The 18,819-nt window shown below is 40.7% G+C and overlaps 1 protein-coding gene across 3 annotated transcripts in view; it reads right to left on the bottom strand.

Annotated features, from left to right (window-relative positions):
• The window catches only part of LOC126199489 (zinc finger protein 91-like), a 177,724-nt gene that overhangs the window by 3,541 nt on the left and 155,364 nt on the right, over window positions 1-18,819 (bottom strand). The gene's annotated exons all lie outside the window — the stretch shown is intronic.

Below are 18,819 nucleotides of genomic sequence, written 5' to 3'. Positions count from 1 at the left end.
AGGAGGGGGGTGGGAGGGTGAGGGACAGCAGAGTAGGGGACGATAAAGTGCTGCTTGTGAGAGCATATAAGGACGAGATAGAGAGAGGATGGGTGGGGGGTAGCAGAAAATGAGAGGAGTAAAAAGACTGTGGGTGCATTGCTGGAACAGATGGCTGTGTAGTGCTGGAATGAAAACAGGGAAGTGGTTAGATGGGTAAGGACGATGACTAGTGAAGCTTGAAGCCAAGAGGATTAGGGCAACGTAGGATATATTGCAGGGAGAGTTCCCACCTGCACAACTAAGAAAAACTGGTGTTGTTGGGAAGGATGCAGATGGCACAGGCTGTGAAGCAGTCACTGAAATGAACGTCATGTTAGGCGGCATGATCAGCAACTGAGCGGTCCAGCTGTTTCTTGGCCACAGTTTGTTAGTAGCCATTCATGTGGACAAACAGCTTGTTGGTTGTTGTACTCAAGTAGAATGCAGCACACTGGTTGCAGCTTAGTTTGCTGATCATGTGACTTGATTCCACAGGTGGCGGCTCTACCTTTGATGGGAGAGGTGATGCTTGTGGTACCAGACTGGAGTCCGTGCTGGTGGGAGGATGTTTGGGACAGGTCTTGCGTCTGGGTCTATTAAAAGGATATGAGCTATGAGGCAAGGGGCTGAGAGCAGGGGTTTTGTAGGGATGGACAAGGATATTGTGTAGGTTTGGTAGGATGCAGAATATCACTGTGCGATGGTTGGGAAGGGTAGTGGGTGGGATATTCCTCATTTCAGAGGTAGTCAAAATCCTGGCTGACAATGTCATTCAGTTGCTCCAATCCTGGGTGGTACTGAGTCACCATGGGAATGCTCCTCTGTGGCTGGACAGTGGAACTTGGGGAGGTGGTGGTTGACTGGAGAGATAAGGCACGGGAGATTTGTTTTTGTACAAGTTTGGGAAGGCAATTACTGTCTGTGAAGGCCTCATCGAGACCCTTGGTAAATTTTGAGATGGATAGTTTGTCACTACAGATGTGACAGCCTTGGGCAGCTAGGCTGTATGGAAGGGACTTCTTGGTATGGTATAGGTGGCAGCTTTTGAAGTGGAGGTATTGCTGGTGGTTGGTAGGTTTGATATGGACGGAGGTACTGATGTAGCCATATTTGAGGTGGAGGTCAACAATGAGGAAGGTGGCTTGTTGGGTTGAGGAGGACCAGCTGAAGTGACTTGGGGAGAAGGTGTTGAGGTTCTGGAGGAATGTAGAGAGTGTCCTCACCCTAAAACCAGATCACACAGATATCATGAATGAATCTGAATCAGGTGAGGGGTTTGGGATTCTGGGGTTTAAAAAGGATTCCTCTAGATGGCCCACGAATAGGTTGGCATAGGATGGTGCCATGTGGGTGCCCATAGCTGTACCCCAAATTTGTTTGTAGGTAATGCCTTCAAAGGAGAAGTAATTTTGGGTCAGGATATAGTTGGTCATGGTGACTAGGAAGGAGATTGTAGGTTTGGAATCAGTTGGGTGTTGGGAAAGGTAGTGTTCAACAGTGATAAGGTCATGTGTATTAGGTATGTTAGTGTAAAGGAAGGGCATCAACAGTGACAAGCAGGGCACCATGAGGTACAGGAACCAGAACTGTGGAGAGTTTGTGGAGGAGATGGTTGGTACCTTTTATGTGGGAGGGTAGATCGTGGGTAATAGACTGAAGGTGATGGTTTATGAGAGCAGACATTCTCTAATTGGAGGCACAGTAACCGGTCATAATGTGACATCTTGGGTGGTTGGGTTTATGGACTTTAAGAAGCATGTAGCAGGTAGGAGTGTGGAGAATGGTAGGGGTGAAGAGAGAACTGGACTCCAGGTAGAGGTTCTGGGATGGATCCAAGGATTTGAGGAGAAACTGGAGATCCTGCTGGATTTCTGAAATGAGGTCACTGTGGCACAGTTTGTAGATGGACAACTCTCACAATTGGCGAGGGTCCTTATGCTGGGTAATCCTTGCATTTCAAAACAAATGGTGAAGCCTTTGTCAGCAGGTAGGATTATAAGGCCAGGATCAGTTTTTAGACGGTGGATTGCAGTTTGACCATTAATAGCTCCACTTAGACAGCTGCCACCCATTCTGTACCAAGAAGTCCCTTCCATACAGCAGACCCCCCTGTGGCCATCACATCTGTAGTGATGAGGGTTCCCTATCGAAATATACCAACGGTCTCACTGAGGCCTTCACAAACCGTAATTACCATCCCAACCTTGTACGAAAACAAATCTCCTCGGCTGCATCTCTCTAGTCACCCACCACCTCCCAAAGTCCCACCGTCCGGCCACAGCCGAGCATTCCCTTCATGACTCCATATCACCCATGACTGGAGCAACTGAATCACATTGTCCGCCAGGGTTTTGACTACTACTCATTGCGCCTTGTAATGAGGAATATCCCACCCACTACCCTTCCCAACCATCCCACAGTGGTACTCTGCAGCCCACTGAACCTACACAATATCCTCGCCCATCCCTACAAAACCCCTGCTCTCAACCGCTTGCCTCATGGCTCATATACCTGTGATAGACCCAGACGCAAGACCTGTTCCATACATCCTCCCACCAGCACCTACTACAGTCTGTTGCCACAGGCATCACCTTTCCCATCAAAGGCAGGGCCACTACCTGTGACATCAGTCATGTGATCCAAAAGCTAAGCTGCAACCAGTGTTCTGCATTCTATGTGGGCATGACAAGCAACAAGCTGTCCGCATGAACGGCCATTGACAAATGTGGCCAAGAAACAACTGGATCACCAAGTTGCTGATCATGTCCCCAACACAATGTTCTTCATTTCAATGGTTGCTTCACAGCTTGTGCAAGTGGGAACTCTCCCTGTAATATATCTTATGTTCCCGTAACCTTCCTGGCCTGAAACTTTGTTAGTCATTTTCCTTACCCATCTGGCCCCTTCGCAGTTCCCATTCTAGCAGTACACAGCCCCCTATTCCACCAACGCACCCACTGTCATTTAACTCCCCACCCCCCTCCACTCACCTAGACTCCAGATGGCACCTAGTTGCCCTGATCTCTCTCTACCTCACCCTGGTACACTCCCACCAGCAGCATTTTACTGCCCCTCCACCTCTACCCTGCTATCCCTACCCCTCACCACCCAAGCCTCTTCCTTATCCCTATCACCCAGTTGCTTCGCCCATCAAGTGCAGCTGCTTGCAGTCTGGTCACAGTGTAACCACAGACTCTCCACTCTATGGTGAGTAGCAACTATCCTTTTCATAATATTGTCATTAACCTTACAATAGGATGTTAAATACTAATAACACTTCCTTCCCATAATATCAATTTACAGGTCTCCATCACAATTAAATTTTTGACTCCCTCGACTTCCTTTTAGCTCACCACACATTATGTCAATCTCATCATTTTTGGATGTATAAACTTTTATTACTATAATGTGTGTGGGCTTCATGTGCAACTTGACTACTGTAATGCATTCATTATGTGGTTCACAGTAGCTTTCTCATGTTCCTATTTTCTTATTCATTATTAGACCTACTGCTGCAGTAACCCTATCCAATTTTGTATTTACAACCCTATACTCACATTATCACAGGTCCTGTACTTCCCGGCATTGCTATTCCCACTATATCTAACTTCAGTTTATCTATTTCCCTTTTTAAATTTCCAAAATTATCTATCTCATTAAGAGATCTAAACTTCCATACCCCAACTTGTAGGATGATAGTTGTGCTTCTCCTGATTATAACATTCTCCTCGGTAGTCCTCACCCAGATATATGAACAGGGAACTGTTTTACCTCTCTAAATTTTTACCAAAGAGGATGCCATTATTAATTCATACAACCAAGCTGCATGTTACTGGAAAACATAATGGGTGTTTTAGATTCCCTTTCCTTTCAGCCATTTGCATTACCAACATAGTAAGGCTATGTTACATGATGTTACACAGTCAAATTAATCAATCAACCAGACTGTAGCCCCTGCAATTACTGAAACGGCTGCTGCCCTTCTTCAGGGACCATAGGCTAATCTGGCCGCTCCACAGATACCCAACCATTTCAATTGCACATATGGTACAGTTATCCGTATTGTTGAGGTGTGCAATCCACCTCCATTGGAATATCCATGGTTCATGAGGTGTGATGCATCGTAGTTCCCATAACTGTACATCTTATGTTAGTTCTTCCAAGATGAAGTAAAGCTTCTTTAGCTTTCTCTGCTAACTAAATTTTTCCATTTTCTTTCCATGTAAAATACTATAAAGGTGGCAACGATATATTGATAAATTTACAGAATATATTGGGCTTTCATAATATGGTTATTGGATGTAAATAACAAATTTTTTCCACTCATTCTGTTGAACAAAATTTACAAAACTAAGAGTCATTAAGTATTTCTAATATCAGATTGATGCACAACACAAATGAAAGATAAGTAAGAGACACTGCAAATTCCTAAATAACAGTTCCACAGTTACATTTCACTTTTTATGGTTCTGTACATCAATCAATAAAACTTGAACCTTTATAGGATCACTCTGTTGCCTGTCAGTATGTCTGTCCTACTGTTAAGATGCGTTTTTCTCAGGAACTGATAGAGGTAGCACAATGAACTTGATGTTGCACACTAAAGTCTACTGTTCTCAGTGGTGTAAAAAATTTTGAGCTACCCAGTCAATGCAATCAAAAGATATGGCCACATGTCACATATTTTGATACTCGCAAACTCATTCATCAAAACCTATAGGTAAACTGTGTACATCCAGGTTGGGCCTGGTGGTCTAGCAGGGAAGAGTGTACCTAGAAACCGAGAGGCTGCAGGGGGGAATCTCATTTGGACCATAGACTTTTCAGTCTTAGTTTCAGCCTAGCCTACACCTCTCAAGATGCAAGGAGTCACCAGAAACAATATGGGGTTTGAATTCCATATTAAACGGTAAGTCCCCTTTCCCCTGTCGGATAACTGGAGTAATTGCTGAAATGGTGCCCAACAGAAAGACTTGCCCCAGGTCATCGAGCCATATGAAATTATTGTCCATATACATAATTAAATTTGTACAGAACCCCCAGAGCACAAGTCCTCCTCACACTTGTCCATCATTTATTTCTTTTTTACTAAAATTTCAGGGTGACAGCCTCATTATCTAGTGACAACTTTCATTCAAGTCAGCCAAACAGCCATGCTACAACCTGGAAACATTATCACTGTGAGCAATGTTAAATGATTTTCAGTTTTCTAAGAGCAAATATATTCTTACATTCGAGATATTTTCTGTTAGTATTTAAATTGATATTTTTGAATATCATTCATTTGAGCCATGATTTAATTACACAGAAATGTTAATATAATTATTTCTCACTATTACTTGCAATCTGCAAGTATTACTTTCCCTCTGGATCTAAATTAACATAAGCACAGTATAATAAACCATCTCTATAAATTTCCTTAACTTTAAATTCAATACTACCTATACAAACTAAACATTTATCTTTAAAAACTTTTGTAGATATACACTACCACAGGCGTTTAATACAATAATTCAAACAGCATATTCCTGTCTGAAACCTCCCTACTTTTCTTATTTTTATTTTATTTAAAATCCAATATATCAAAAGTATCACTATTTCACCTCCCAATATATATTCGGCATTCATATCACTCAACTATTTACTGAAAAGTTAATACACTGATATTTCCTAAAAGATTGCAATCTCTAATAGCCAGACACCACAGTTAGGACTATTTTCTCAATATTTTCATTAGTCCACTTAATTCAGAGGTTTTTTTTTTCCTTGATCAAGATAATTATCTCACAAGTTGGAGCCTGTAAACCTGTTCAACCATTTCAAAATGAAACACAGCACCATTATGTTTACCTGCACACTTTCTGGTTCACAATTTCCACTGCACATGAAAAGGCACTACAATTTCACTGGCTCTCCAGAATACTGTTTTTAACTTTGGTGTACATTTTACATGTATCATGACTAATATTGTCCATATAATTATTCATTTCTGTACACTGGTTGGCTTCAATTACAAACATGTCAGTAGCATGAGGGGGGGGGGGGGGGGAGGGAGGGAGGGAGGGAGGGGGGGGGGGGAGAGAGAGAGAGGGGGAGAGAGAGAGAGACAGTAGAAGTAACATAAACAGTCAAAGATCACATTGAAACACTTAAAAACAGAGAGCAAGAGAAGAGATCATAACTAATGGGAACTGTACACAATGTCACTCAAGTGAATGTATATTCTCTTGATTCCCTCTGCATTAGTTTACTTGCAGTCTTGACTGTTGACTATGCAGTTTCTAACATCAATATATACAAAATGAGAATTTCATTGATTTCATCAGCTATGCTCCTCTGCCTATTTTGCTCCTCCGCTTTTTTCTTTATCTGGCCCATCCTTTATTGAAGTTTTGAATGATTTATTGCCTGCCCTGTCTCTCATTGAGAAGAATTACCCTGTGTCCCTTCATGAATTACTCACCTCTAGCTCCAAAAGTATAAAATTCCATTTAGGCCTCAAATACTTCTTTCTTATCAGTTCTACTGGCGCATATGAAGTACTAAAGTTTTGTTTTTCAAGATTTGGTGTGAATCTAATGAAGTTTTTATTACACTATATCAAAACTCGGCAATGAATCCCTTGTTAAAAACAGTAAACTGCCAATCATTTTCAACAACAGGGAGCTGTATGCACCTTGTAAATTTTACAGATCATGTGGTTTTAAGAATTTTTAACACACATGACTAGTTTCATAAAAACACTTCATTGTGTGTGTGTGTGTGTGTGTGTGTGTGTGTGTGTGAGAGAGAGAGAGAGAGAGAGAGAGAGAGAGAGGTTCAATACAGAAAAGCTAAACGTAGGCAACAGCTTTGACCTTGGGTCAATTTCCTGCATGTGTTCAACAGATAATACATTGTCCACATGATCAATTCCATGCCTGAAACAAATACCATCCTAATAACAACAGCTCTCCTGAATAAATTGTCTGTTCTGAGTGACTTAACCAGATTACAATTCCACTCTCCTTTCTGTCACTTTAATGCTTTTTCCCACTACCAAAAAAAATTAAAAACTAAATTTCCCACATAAAATCATTTTTATGCAACACTGTAGTGTAAAATGCAATATGAACTCTATCCAGCAAATCATAAAGACAGGTTACACCACAGGAATCCCATACAAAACTGCTACTTTGTTAATACAACCGACCTCCAAACAAACTGTGTATAAGGCTGTCCACGTGATGAGATTTAAACCTGTTGTGGTAGAATAATCTTTATGCATTCTGAAGATATCATCAGAAAATTACAACTTAAGGATGAACACCATTACACAACTGCGGTTGTTGCTGTGCAGAGATTAATGAACTGTGTGTGTTAAGAGCCTTCTACAAAATTAACATACACTAACTACGACAATAAATTCAGAAAACTAAATATATATTCATAGAATAGGAATACTTCTTAGGTCCAACTATTCCAGATTAACTGCTTGCCCATAGCATGACAGGCACTCATGGGCACAGTTGGGGAGGGCTGGAGAAACTGCTCACACATGGGCAGCCAACACTTTGCACACAAGAAGGCCAGCTAGGGTGTTTAACCATGACTTAGCAAATAACTGTAACAAGATATGTTTAACAAATGCACAACCTAAGTAAATCAAAATACTACAATTTTATTATATTTCTGGCAGATTATATTTCTTTTTGTTCACAAATGACACAATATTTTGTGTTGGAGCCAAAACTGCTACAAAAAGAACAGAAAGAATGCTCATCAGTGTTGGATTGTGATACTGGGACCATTCTGCAATGTTAATCCTTTTCATGAGAGGATAAAATAAAATCATTAACAAAAATAAAAATAGCAACAAGAAGAATAAGAAGAAGCTGTTCCCAAAAAAAATGTTGAACCATAAACTTCAGGTCTCCTGCATTCCCGTGCAACTTGAAAAACACTTCTACTTGTAAATCACTATACCACTGTAGTACATGTGTGCTACTTTAACACCTATTACTTGGGCAGAGTGCAATATAGTAAATCAATAACTTCTCAATATTGTATATGGTGCAACTGAATATGAACTGAGAGCAGTAAATACTTTCACTTTCTTTTTGGAATTGAACAGGACTTGACCCTTTGACTCAAAATTTTGCTGGTAGCGATGAAAGACATTTCATTAAAAGGCTAAGCTATTTGTATCACACTGCCTTTTGAGTGAGCACATGTCGTCCATCATTATGTTAATTCTACAGCAAACGTTAATAATCAACAGATTTTTCACTTGAGATGTCATATTTACATTATCCAAAATACTCATGTCGTTTGGAGGGTTTGTATGCACATGATGGAACATGGTGCGAATGCAATGCAATGCAATGCAATGGGTCCCCTTTGTGGGTAGCTGACCATCTGTGCCTGCCTGGTGGGTGAGCTACGGAGATTGTCAGGTGTCCATGCTCCATGAAGCACAGTTTGAACAACCTGGCCCAAACGGAAAAACAATGACAGCCTCTGGTCACACAAACAGTTCCATAACCAGTCTTGAGTTCTTAGAATGTCATCAGATGATTTTAATAGAAGAATATCTTTTTCATAATGCACGACACACCACTGAATTAACTGTCCCTTATTACTGCCAGTTTCTGTGTCACACCACCAGTGGAAGAATGCTCCTATCAGGGCACAAAAAACGTGAAATGTTCCCGTTTACTTAAAAGACACTGACTGAAAAATGGGATACCAGTTGCTTCATTCTACCTTCCTCGGCACCTTTAAAAATTTTGGCATGCAAATATTTTCAATCTTTTTTTTTTTTTACATGCAACTTATCTCAACCTCCCACAAATTCCCCTAACTATATATCACATACACCCAATAGTTCATCACTGTAAGTCGTTCATATCCATCCACTCCCAGTTGCCCTTTTCAATCACTATCTGCCCAACTCATTGTCATTCTCGCTTAGTGTATTTCTGTCATTGTCTCCTGTGCCACAGCGACAGTCCCCTTTGTTCTGTCCTACTACTATAGTCTCATTGTCTCCCTCTTGGTCTCTCTTACACCCCCCCCCCCCCCAGCACTGTCTTTTTCACTCTTTTCCTGGCAGTGTTCTGCCACTATCAACTATGTTCCATTGCCATGTCCCCCCCCCCCCTCGCTCCCTCACACACACACACACACACACACACACACACACACACACACACACACACACGACTTTTCTCTTTTGCTCTTTCTATGACATAACCACTGTCTAGAATCTTTCAATATTTATTATTTTTATGTCTCTTTGCCACTGCCACTGTGTTCTTATTTCTCAGCATAAAGGAAGTGAGAATATGTTCACATGGCAAAATTCTTGAGAAAATTTTTTAAGCTGCTGAGGAAGGTAGAATTACGCAGCTAGCGTCCTACTTTTCAGTCATAAACATGAACATATTCACATTTTTTGTGCTCCGATAGGAGCATTTTTCCACTGGTCCCCTTCTTTTTCCTGCTGCAGCATGGCATTTAACGTGTATGAAAAATGAATTGGTCAGTCAAATTTAGATAGTTTACTTATGTGAAACTGAAGTAATGCAAAACTAATTTTACATCTCAGACCAGATTTTATTTGAGGAGGAAGAAATTGCATGTGCTTAAGTACTACAACATGAGGTTCCCAGGTGATAATGAAGACACTACTGCATATTTTTCCACGCTACATCACTTTACAACTATGATTTCGCCACATCACTTTACAACTACAATTTCGCCTCACACCATACTTTACGTGTAACTTTGAACTTCTTTATCTCAGATATGGATAAATATATGACGAAAATTTGCAAGGTTGTTCGAGACCAGGATCTTAGGAAACATTATAAAAATTACAGCCATTTGCTGCACATAGCCATCTCAGAAATCTCGGCTGGCTTTTGGTCTGTTGGTAATGGTGAGAATATAGTAAAAAGCCCTTCTTGTGGGGTTTCCCATGGAATCACCCATGAACTACTGATGCCTCCACAAGTCCCATCAAGCCCACCATAGACCATATCAAAGAACCAACTGATTTGCTTCGTTTGTCTAAGCAGGAGGAAGTGTGTAACATTCCTAGTTGGACCATGTACTGTAGGATATTGACACTAAGACGATCCTTCTGTTGGGTATACAAACAGTTCCCAGTCCAAGGGCTATCCAAAACACTTGACAGAACCAAAGGTATGATCACCAGAAAATACTGCTTTTATGCACAGCATTTCAGAACATATTAGGTACCCACATGTTGCATGCATACCGATAATCTCATTATGTTTCTGTTAAAACTGAGATTATAGCATTATACTGAAACTGGTAGCAATAACAGACAACAAATACAATCGTATCTCATGCATTAAAAATATTACTTCAGAAAAAAAATCCTTATTTTGTTTTAGCACATGTAAGTTTTCAGCTGTAGTGAACAACCAGAACCATTACAGGTCAATGTGAATAACACGATACATCTAACAAGAAGAACCACGCAAACTGTTACTTCAGAATAGTTTCTCTGTACTGGCTATCCCCACTGTTTACTTCCACATCAAGGTTTCTGTGCACATGCCTTGAATTATTAGGAAAGCACTCTGAAAGAAGTGAACAAGAAATGTCTGACACATTTGGAGATTTTGACCTCAATTCTACCTTGGTTCCAGTGCTCACTACAGTAATGGGGTGTGAAATTCTAATACAAAATGTCTGACAGCAGGAAGTATTTCAACTCACAAAGAGAACGACAGTAAGCGCAGATGAGTTGCTTCATAAGACTGATTGGGCCCTTGGTTCAGTAAATGGCACAGGAAACCAACAAGGTAGTGTCTGTTACACCAATGTCAGGCTGAAGCGACAAACCAACTCCCTTGCCACAAGACTGAAGGCTGAAATGGAAGAAATACAAAACCACAAAATGGGGCAAAAACTATATTGTGACTGCAACTTCCACAAGACAGAAATCACAGTAACAAGTCCACCCAGAGTAAGAACAACTCATGGAATTTGTATTTTGATCGAATACACAAAAACTACATTTATAAACCTAAACATTCCGACAGAACATTAAATCTAATGAAGTCTAACATATATAAGTACTCAAAGTTTTAAATAATGCCTCAAAAAATAGTTACATAAGTTTTTTGTCTGTTTGCAGTTACATGTCTGCAGACCTGGTACACACTGAAATTCCCAGGCTATAGTTCGCCGCTTTACGCCTCATAACATTATCAATGTAATTGACGGTTCGCACCTATCGGTACGAACCCTCCAAAAATTTCAAATGTGCAATTCACAGACCTGGTACACACTGAAATTCCCATGCTATAGTACCATAGCATGCTGCTAGAAGAATCAAATCAAAATGGTGCAGCCAATTAATAAAGTGGAGTATTAGATAGTAGTCAATTTTCTGTATTTGAAAGGGAATAATGTTGGAACAATATATCCTGTGCTGGAGGAACTGTACGACTGCAATAAACCACAATATGACACAATGGTAAATGGCACAAATACTGCCACTGTGGTCAAACACGTGTGAATGCAAAAACTGAAGTGGCAGACCATCTCTAGGAAGACCCGAGAATCTCTAGAAAAGCGGAGACACTGATGTTCTAAGACCAATGTGTCACCAATCATACAATAGTGGAAAATATGAAAATCAGTTATGGATCAGTTTTGAAAATCTTACCCTATATTTTGAACACGGAAAAGGCCACACCTGCTCGATTATCAATTTACCATGCCTGATCAAAAAGGCGCCTGATCAAAAAGGCCATGAGCCAAGGCAGTTGCAGAAATGTTGCATCTGTTGTCTTTAGTTGCCTAGTCACCATGGACAAATTCTGGGTGTTCCACTACAGCCCCAAAACAAAGGAGCCAAGCAAGCAGTGCAAACATGTGCTTTCAACACTGTCAAAAGAAAGCAATGCAAAGACTCCATCATCATTGGGAAAGTTACTGGTAAGTGCTTTTTGGCGGCTGTCATGGTGTGGTGCTAACAAATTATGCTCATAAGGGGCAAACTGTTGCACCACTGTACCAAACAGCCAAAATGCAGACTTCAACAACAAGCATCTACACTATGTCATCCATTGTTGGGAAAAAGTGTCACACTGAAGGGTGAATATGTAGAGCAAGACTAGTGCCACCACTAAGTTTAATGATCACAGCTTTATTTTTTCAAGGTGATAACTAAAATTAACTAAAATTAAATGACTATCCCTCGAACCAATAACTTATGTCTCATCTACAAATGATGGCAGAATTAGCAGTGATGGAAGACCTATAATCAAAGTGCCAGGGATGCAATGGTAGGTCACCCGCAGGGTGCTGCTTGACAATCAAACATGCACCTAGAGTCCAACTGTAGCACTGAATGGCAACGAGAGAGAGGCTAGGAAAATGGTCATTAAAAGACATCTCCATGCTGTTCAGATGCATAGGTAATGTTGGATAACACTTGGCAATAGTATTTTTAACACTTGCCAACAAAATTTTTCTTCTTCGGTAAGTCATGGATGAACCAGTTTCTGGCTGTCAATCTCAGTTTTCTTGAGACACACTACCATTTATCTTTCAAAGACGTTGAAAAATGTTGCTAATTGGTTTTTCTTCTGTGGCTTAAGTTAAATATTCCACTGATTTAATTGTTGAAAAAAATAATCAAAAACATGTACAAGAAATTTCCAAATATGGTCCTTAGTTCAGAAATCTACCTCCAGGAAAATGAAGGTGGTTCTGACAATTCATGCTTGAACATGTAGAATCACACTGTTTTTGTTCAAAGTCCCTTGCAACTGAGCACAGAGTTCTGACAACTGTTGCAAGTGGAAGGGTTGTTGTTCGAAGAACATGAAAGTTTGCAGTTTGTGTTAATTCAGAAAAAAATGATTCTTATCTGCTACTCACACTTACCCAGTATAAGAAATGTAAATTATGTGTATGCGAAGATCAAGGTAATTGCAATTCTTCTTGGCATGTAGCTCAGGTACATAAAGCACTGCCACTTTCCAAGTGAGTGTGACAGCAGAGAAAGAAAAACTCCACTATAATATAAAAAAGGCCATCTCTGTATGAAAGCCATATATATAACTTCACATGGATTCATGCACTTATGAAAGAAGTTTCCAAGGATCAGTGAAGCAAATATTTGTAGGACTGCAAATATGGGAATTCAAATCTAATAAATGTTTCCTTGATTTGGTGAGTTATGTTGAAAGAATGGCATTGCTATCTTTCACAAGTGTCTGCAATTTTTTTTGGTAACCACAGGACATGGAACTATCGCCATACTGTACACTAAGTATGAAGACCATCCACTTATGTTATGTAACATGTCACTGACACTATGGTCTTGAATGATCATTTGGAATTCTTCCTGGGTAACCTCGGCACTTGTGGTATCATTTGCTATCAATGCCATACGAAGCCAGTCCACATTTAGAAGCTGGCAGCAACCATGTGAATGCGCCACCACTGTGCGCACAACTCCAAGACACACCCTCCTCAGCCAGAGCGAACAGTGGTGCCACAGAGCCGAGTTAAAGGATGCCACATGTTGTACCCGTCAATTGTGTCTGTCTAGTCTAGTCTTTGTACCATGACACACTGCCTCTGTTACTACAGTGGATATAAGGACTCTGCCTCGCTCCAGTACTTGCACTGTTTAGTGATCTGTATTTTGCTATGGGAATTCAAGCTAAGTAAAAGTAGTTTGTCATACACTACATTTGCATCTTATTGTTTTGCTGTCTTATCTTAAAACCCACAAACTCCTTGGCATCCACCAGCAGAACAACCCAACAGCTGGCAACGAGGAGAAACTACATTTTCTTTTGCTGCTTGGTCCTATTTCTTGTCAATGCAGAACACTGGCAACATTGTTTCTTTTTGTTTCACTTCCTGCCAATTGTATTTACTGTGTGTATTTCTTGCAGAATCATGGACATTATCTATGCTTGCCTGGCACATTGCTTCAGTGGCGTGTGTGTTTCAGAACATTTGCCCAGCAGCTGACTGTGTTTCTTGTGCTTTTGGATAGCCTTTAATTCATACTCTCTTCCAGCATAACATGTTTGCAGTCTGTTTTTCGTATAACTTCCACTTTTTGGGTGTTTGATCATGACCAGTCCCTCTGAAGAACTACTATCATTAACTAAGATTATTCAGTTTCATGCTCAGCAGGTGCTACAGCTAATGCAAATTATGAACAGGCTGCCGCAGTGCAAACAAACACAGGAGCGCTGCCCCAGCACTGTCACAGCATGCAGCACCTGTTTCTGCCTCACCATTCCAAACAATTGATTCTTAACAAGAGGAACAGTTCAAATAATGTGCGCAGCTTGACTCTCACTTCAGGTGCACCACACTGAAGGTAGGAACAAACAATTACGAGGGTGGTTTGAAAAGTTCTTGAAATAGAACAGGAAAAAAGTACTCACATCACTGAAACTTTTTTTATTTTTCAATGTAGTCTCCTTGTAGATTAATGCACTTTGTTCGATGATGTTCCAGTGCCTTGATCCCATCTCGAAAATGAGTTTCCCCAGGCCTGCAAAATAGTTGTCAACTCTGGCTATCAATTCTTCACTTGAAGTGAGTCTTCGTACACCAAGAAAAATTTTCAGTTTTGGGAAGAAATGGAAAGCTGACAGAGCCATATCAGGTGAATAAGGAAGGTGTGACAACAATTCAGACCTTAGTTCGTGTAATTTTGCCATGGCAACGACACGTGCAGGTGCGCATTGTCTTGTCACGGCACCCATCTTGCAAATAATTTTTTTTATTTCTAATTCTTCAGTTAAAATGTTCAGATGACATCTGGAAAGTATGAGCAATTTCACACACTTTCAATCGGCGATCCTCCATGACCATTTTGCAACGATTTCTGGAGTAGTGACACATCTTGGCCAACAACTATGCAGATCATCATCTAAGCTCTCCTGGCCAAATTTAAATTCGTTTGCCCACTTGGCAAAAGTTGAATATGAAGGAGCAGAGTCCCCCACTGTATTCTGGAAATCAGCATGAATGTCCTTTGCTTTCATACCTTTCTTTACAAAGTACTTAATCACTGCTCGAATCTCGATTTTTTCCATCTTCTCAAATCACCATGAAGGAACGACAACAGAGTCAAGTCACCACCACAGCTCTCTTCCAAGAACACTGACATGGCACGTGTTGACAGGCAACAGTCTACTGAATATCACGCGAACAACTTGTTGCACTAGCGCTGACCTCTCGTGGTGATTTCAAGAACTTTTCAAATCAACCTCGTATATTTTCTTACACCTGTTGTGAGAATCAGTGTACTGGTTAGTCTGGAAACTTTTTCCCACTGCCTGCCATGAAAGTGTTGCTTATGATGAACTATACTGAGGTGACAAAAGTCATGAGATAGCAATATGCACATATAGACATGGCAGCATTATCACGTACACAAGGTATAAAAGAGCAGTGCACTGGTGGAGCTGTCATTTCTACTCATGTGATTCATAAGAGAAGGTTTGCAATGTGACTATGGCCGCAAGACGGCAATTAACAGACTTTGAATGTGGAATGGTACTTGGAGCTAGGCACAAGGTTCATTCCATTTTGGAAATCATTATGGAATTCAATATCTCAAGATCCGCTGTGTCAAATGTATGCTGAGAATACCAAATTTCAGATATTACCTCTCTTTGTGAACAACGCAGTGGCTGACACCCTCCACTTAACAACCAAGAGCAGTGGGTTTGCATAGTGTTGTCAGTGGTAACAGACAAGCAACACTGCATGAAATAATTGCATAAATCAATGTGGGATATATGATGGAGTGGCATTAATGGGCTATGGCAGCAGATGACCAAAGTGAGTGCCTTTGCTAGCAGCACAATATTACCTGCTGTGCCTCTCTTGGGCCCGTGATCATATCAGTTGGAACCTAAATGATTGGAAAACTGTGGCCTGCTGATATGAGTCCCGATTTCAGTTGTTAAGAACTGATGGCAGGGTTCAAGTGTGGTGAAGACCCCATGAAGCCAAGGACCCAAGTTGTCAACAAGACAGTGCAAAGCTGATGGTGACTCCGTAATGGTATGGGCTGTGTTTAAATGAAATGGTCTGTTCCTCTGGTTATGTTCAGCTACTCTGAGTACATTTGCAGCCATTCATGGACTTCATGTCCCCAAACAACAAGAATTTTTATGGATATTAATGAACCACAATTGTTCGTACTTGGTTTGAAAAACATTCTGGACAATTTGAGCGAATGATTTGACCACTCAGATCACCCGACATGAATCCCATGATCATTTATGGGCCATAATCAAGTGGTCAGTTCACGCATAAAGTCCTGCACTGTCAAAACTTTCACAATTATGGAATCTGTAGAGGCAGCCTAGCTAAATATATCTGTAGGGGACTTCCTACGACTTGATGGGTCCATGCCATGTCGAGCTGCTGCATTACACCAGGAAAATGGAGGTCCAAAATGATATTACAAGGTATCCCATGACTTTTGTCACCTCAGTGTGCCTGGTGTGCTAAACAACTACTATGATGAACAAATTAATGTGGCAACTGTGAGTTACAAATTCTTTTGTTTGTGTAGGCAACCCAACCAGTGGGTGGCTGACTCACAAAGACTTGCCCAACATCCCACAACCCTACTCATAGCTGTTGAGCTCCTCTGCTGGGACTCCAACCATGCCACCAGTTGACCTAAAATGTCATCCAGACTGCTTCAGGCCTTATGTGCCCAGTTTGGTGGGGAGGTATCATGTTTCCTGGACTGATGAGCTTGAAAGCCTGTCAGCATGCATTATCTGGACAACAGTCCCAAAGCAGAGCTCTCAAAATTTGTGAGCGCCAACTCAGTGCTATGTGCAGGCCAAGCTGCCCCGTACTGGCCTATTGGAACTTGTGGCCACTCGATAAAACTAGCAGCACATGGGCTTGAACCTCTGTCACCTTCTGACTGTGCTCTCATAGTTTTCATTGTACTCATCATTTGATTCATGATTTTGCTATGTGTAGGCTCTCCATTTAGTTCAATCTCCAAAACTGGTATTCTGCTGTGTTGTCTTTGTTGTCCATCAATTGATGCTGTTTCTTTCCATTGTTTTCAGCAACTCACCATCAACACACTTGGCCGGTTGGCCAGTGTCTACTGTTCATGTCCGATTCCTATTACTACAGTACCATATTCAACAATTTAGAGGTCAATACACCAATCCAACATCATGCCTCTCCACACTATAACACTTGGTCCACTTAAACATCACCTTCGACAATGCTCCTTGGTATATTACGTATTCTAACCTCTCACTGTTTGAGGGTACATCCAGAATCACTATTCAGACTGAATCTGCTCTCACCCAAGAAGAGTGCAAGACCACATTACTCGTTGGTTTAGTCCTGAACATACCAGTCACATGCTGCAGCAGTTGCCCATGGTCGACCACCTCCACTCCTACGTGCAGCAGTGCCTGTGGTCTGGCATGCTCCCCACAGACATGAAACAATGCTTTGAGCAATAACAAACTTCGGGACTACACTGACTGCACTTCATCCTTCTTCCCTTCCTTTCTTACTCATCTCTTTATTCTGGTTAAGAACTATGTCCACATTTTTGTTGTTGTTAGCTGGCTCATTAATGGCAAATTGTGAGAAGTCAAAATTTTGGGTACATCACAGGCAATCCTCAAGCTCTAAGTACTGTTGTCATAAATACAGGTATCCATAATTTTTTTACACATGGTGCTGAGAAAATGAAGAATTGCTCATGCACCATGGACACAACATTCCACCCCTTCTTCAGGAAAAAAGCTCACCACACACAGAATGGAACAGAACCTGAGCAGCAGTAAAATGGAACAGCATTCAAAATGTGCTGCCTCACACCAGATGGCATTCAAGCAATATCTCTCACTAGTATTACTGCTATCACTAATATCTTGTTTCATTGTCAGTTAAATGTATACAGTAGTCAGCCCAAAGGTTGATCACAGAGCACTGCTAGGGCAGGATCCTGTAACAAGTAGGTGGCACTCCTTTGCTGCACAAAGCATAAACTACTGGATTATTACATGCTACATCCACACAAAAAAATTATAAACCAGGTATATTATTTCAATGATCAATGAAAATTAAAGTTTTTCTATACACAATACAAAAGTTTTGCATCACAAGAAACTTGAAAAATTATCAATGTTCCTGATGTGTTACTTCTGACAGTAATAATTACAGTACACAAACACCGATACTTCAAGATTTCAGATTAATCACAGACAGTGCACCGGGATTTGTATATTTGCTTCATGTGTACGTGTCTTATTTTCAAAGAATGAACAAAACAGACAGGCAGGAAAAAACACAATACATCACAAACAGAAAATGCCAGATAACCAACCGACAGGCTCACAAATTTCAGAAATGTGCATATAAAGAATTATTGGTAAGAAAGTATTGTAAAGATCAAGGAAGAAAAACAACAGATCAGAAAGTGAAAGCTAATCATAATTCATACAAAGAGAAATGAAACAAACATTAAGAGTGACAGGACTGCTAGCAAAAAATCTCTCTGCTCTGATTTCTTGCAGTTTCGGGGAAAACAAAACAATCAGAGAAATTATGCATGTTGTGAAAGGTTTTATAAACATATTGCCTGGTCAAGAGGTAATGAAAAAATTAGAGCCAACAGAACCCTACCATCACACAACTCACAAAACAGCCACCTACAGCATACTGTCTCAAACACAACAGAAATATAATTACATTCATACCACTGAGAAGTTTTCACAAGGGACACTTGAGAAATTA

The sequence above is a fragment of the Schistocerca nitens genome, chromosome 1 (assembly GCF_023898315.1).
Source record: "Schistocerca nitens isolate TAMUIC-IGC-003100 chromosome 1, iqSchNite1.1, whole genome shotgun sequence".
In the NCBI taxonomy this organism is placed as follows: Eukaryota; Metazoa; Arthropoda; class Insecta; order Orthoptera; family Acrididae; genus Schistocerca; species Schistocerca nitens.
The sequence above is the reverse complement of the archived record's forward strand: the minus strand, read 5'-3'. Positions and strand labels throughout refer to the sequence as shown.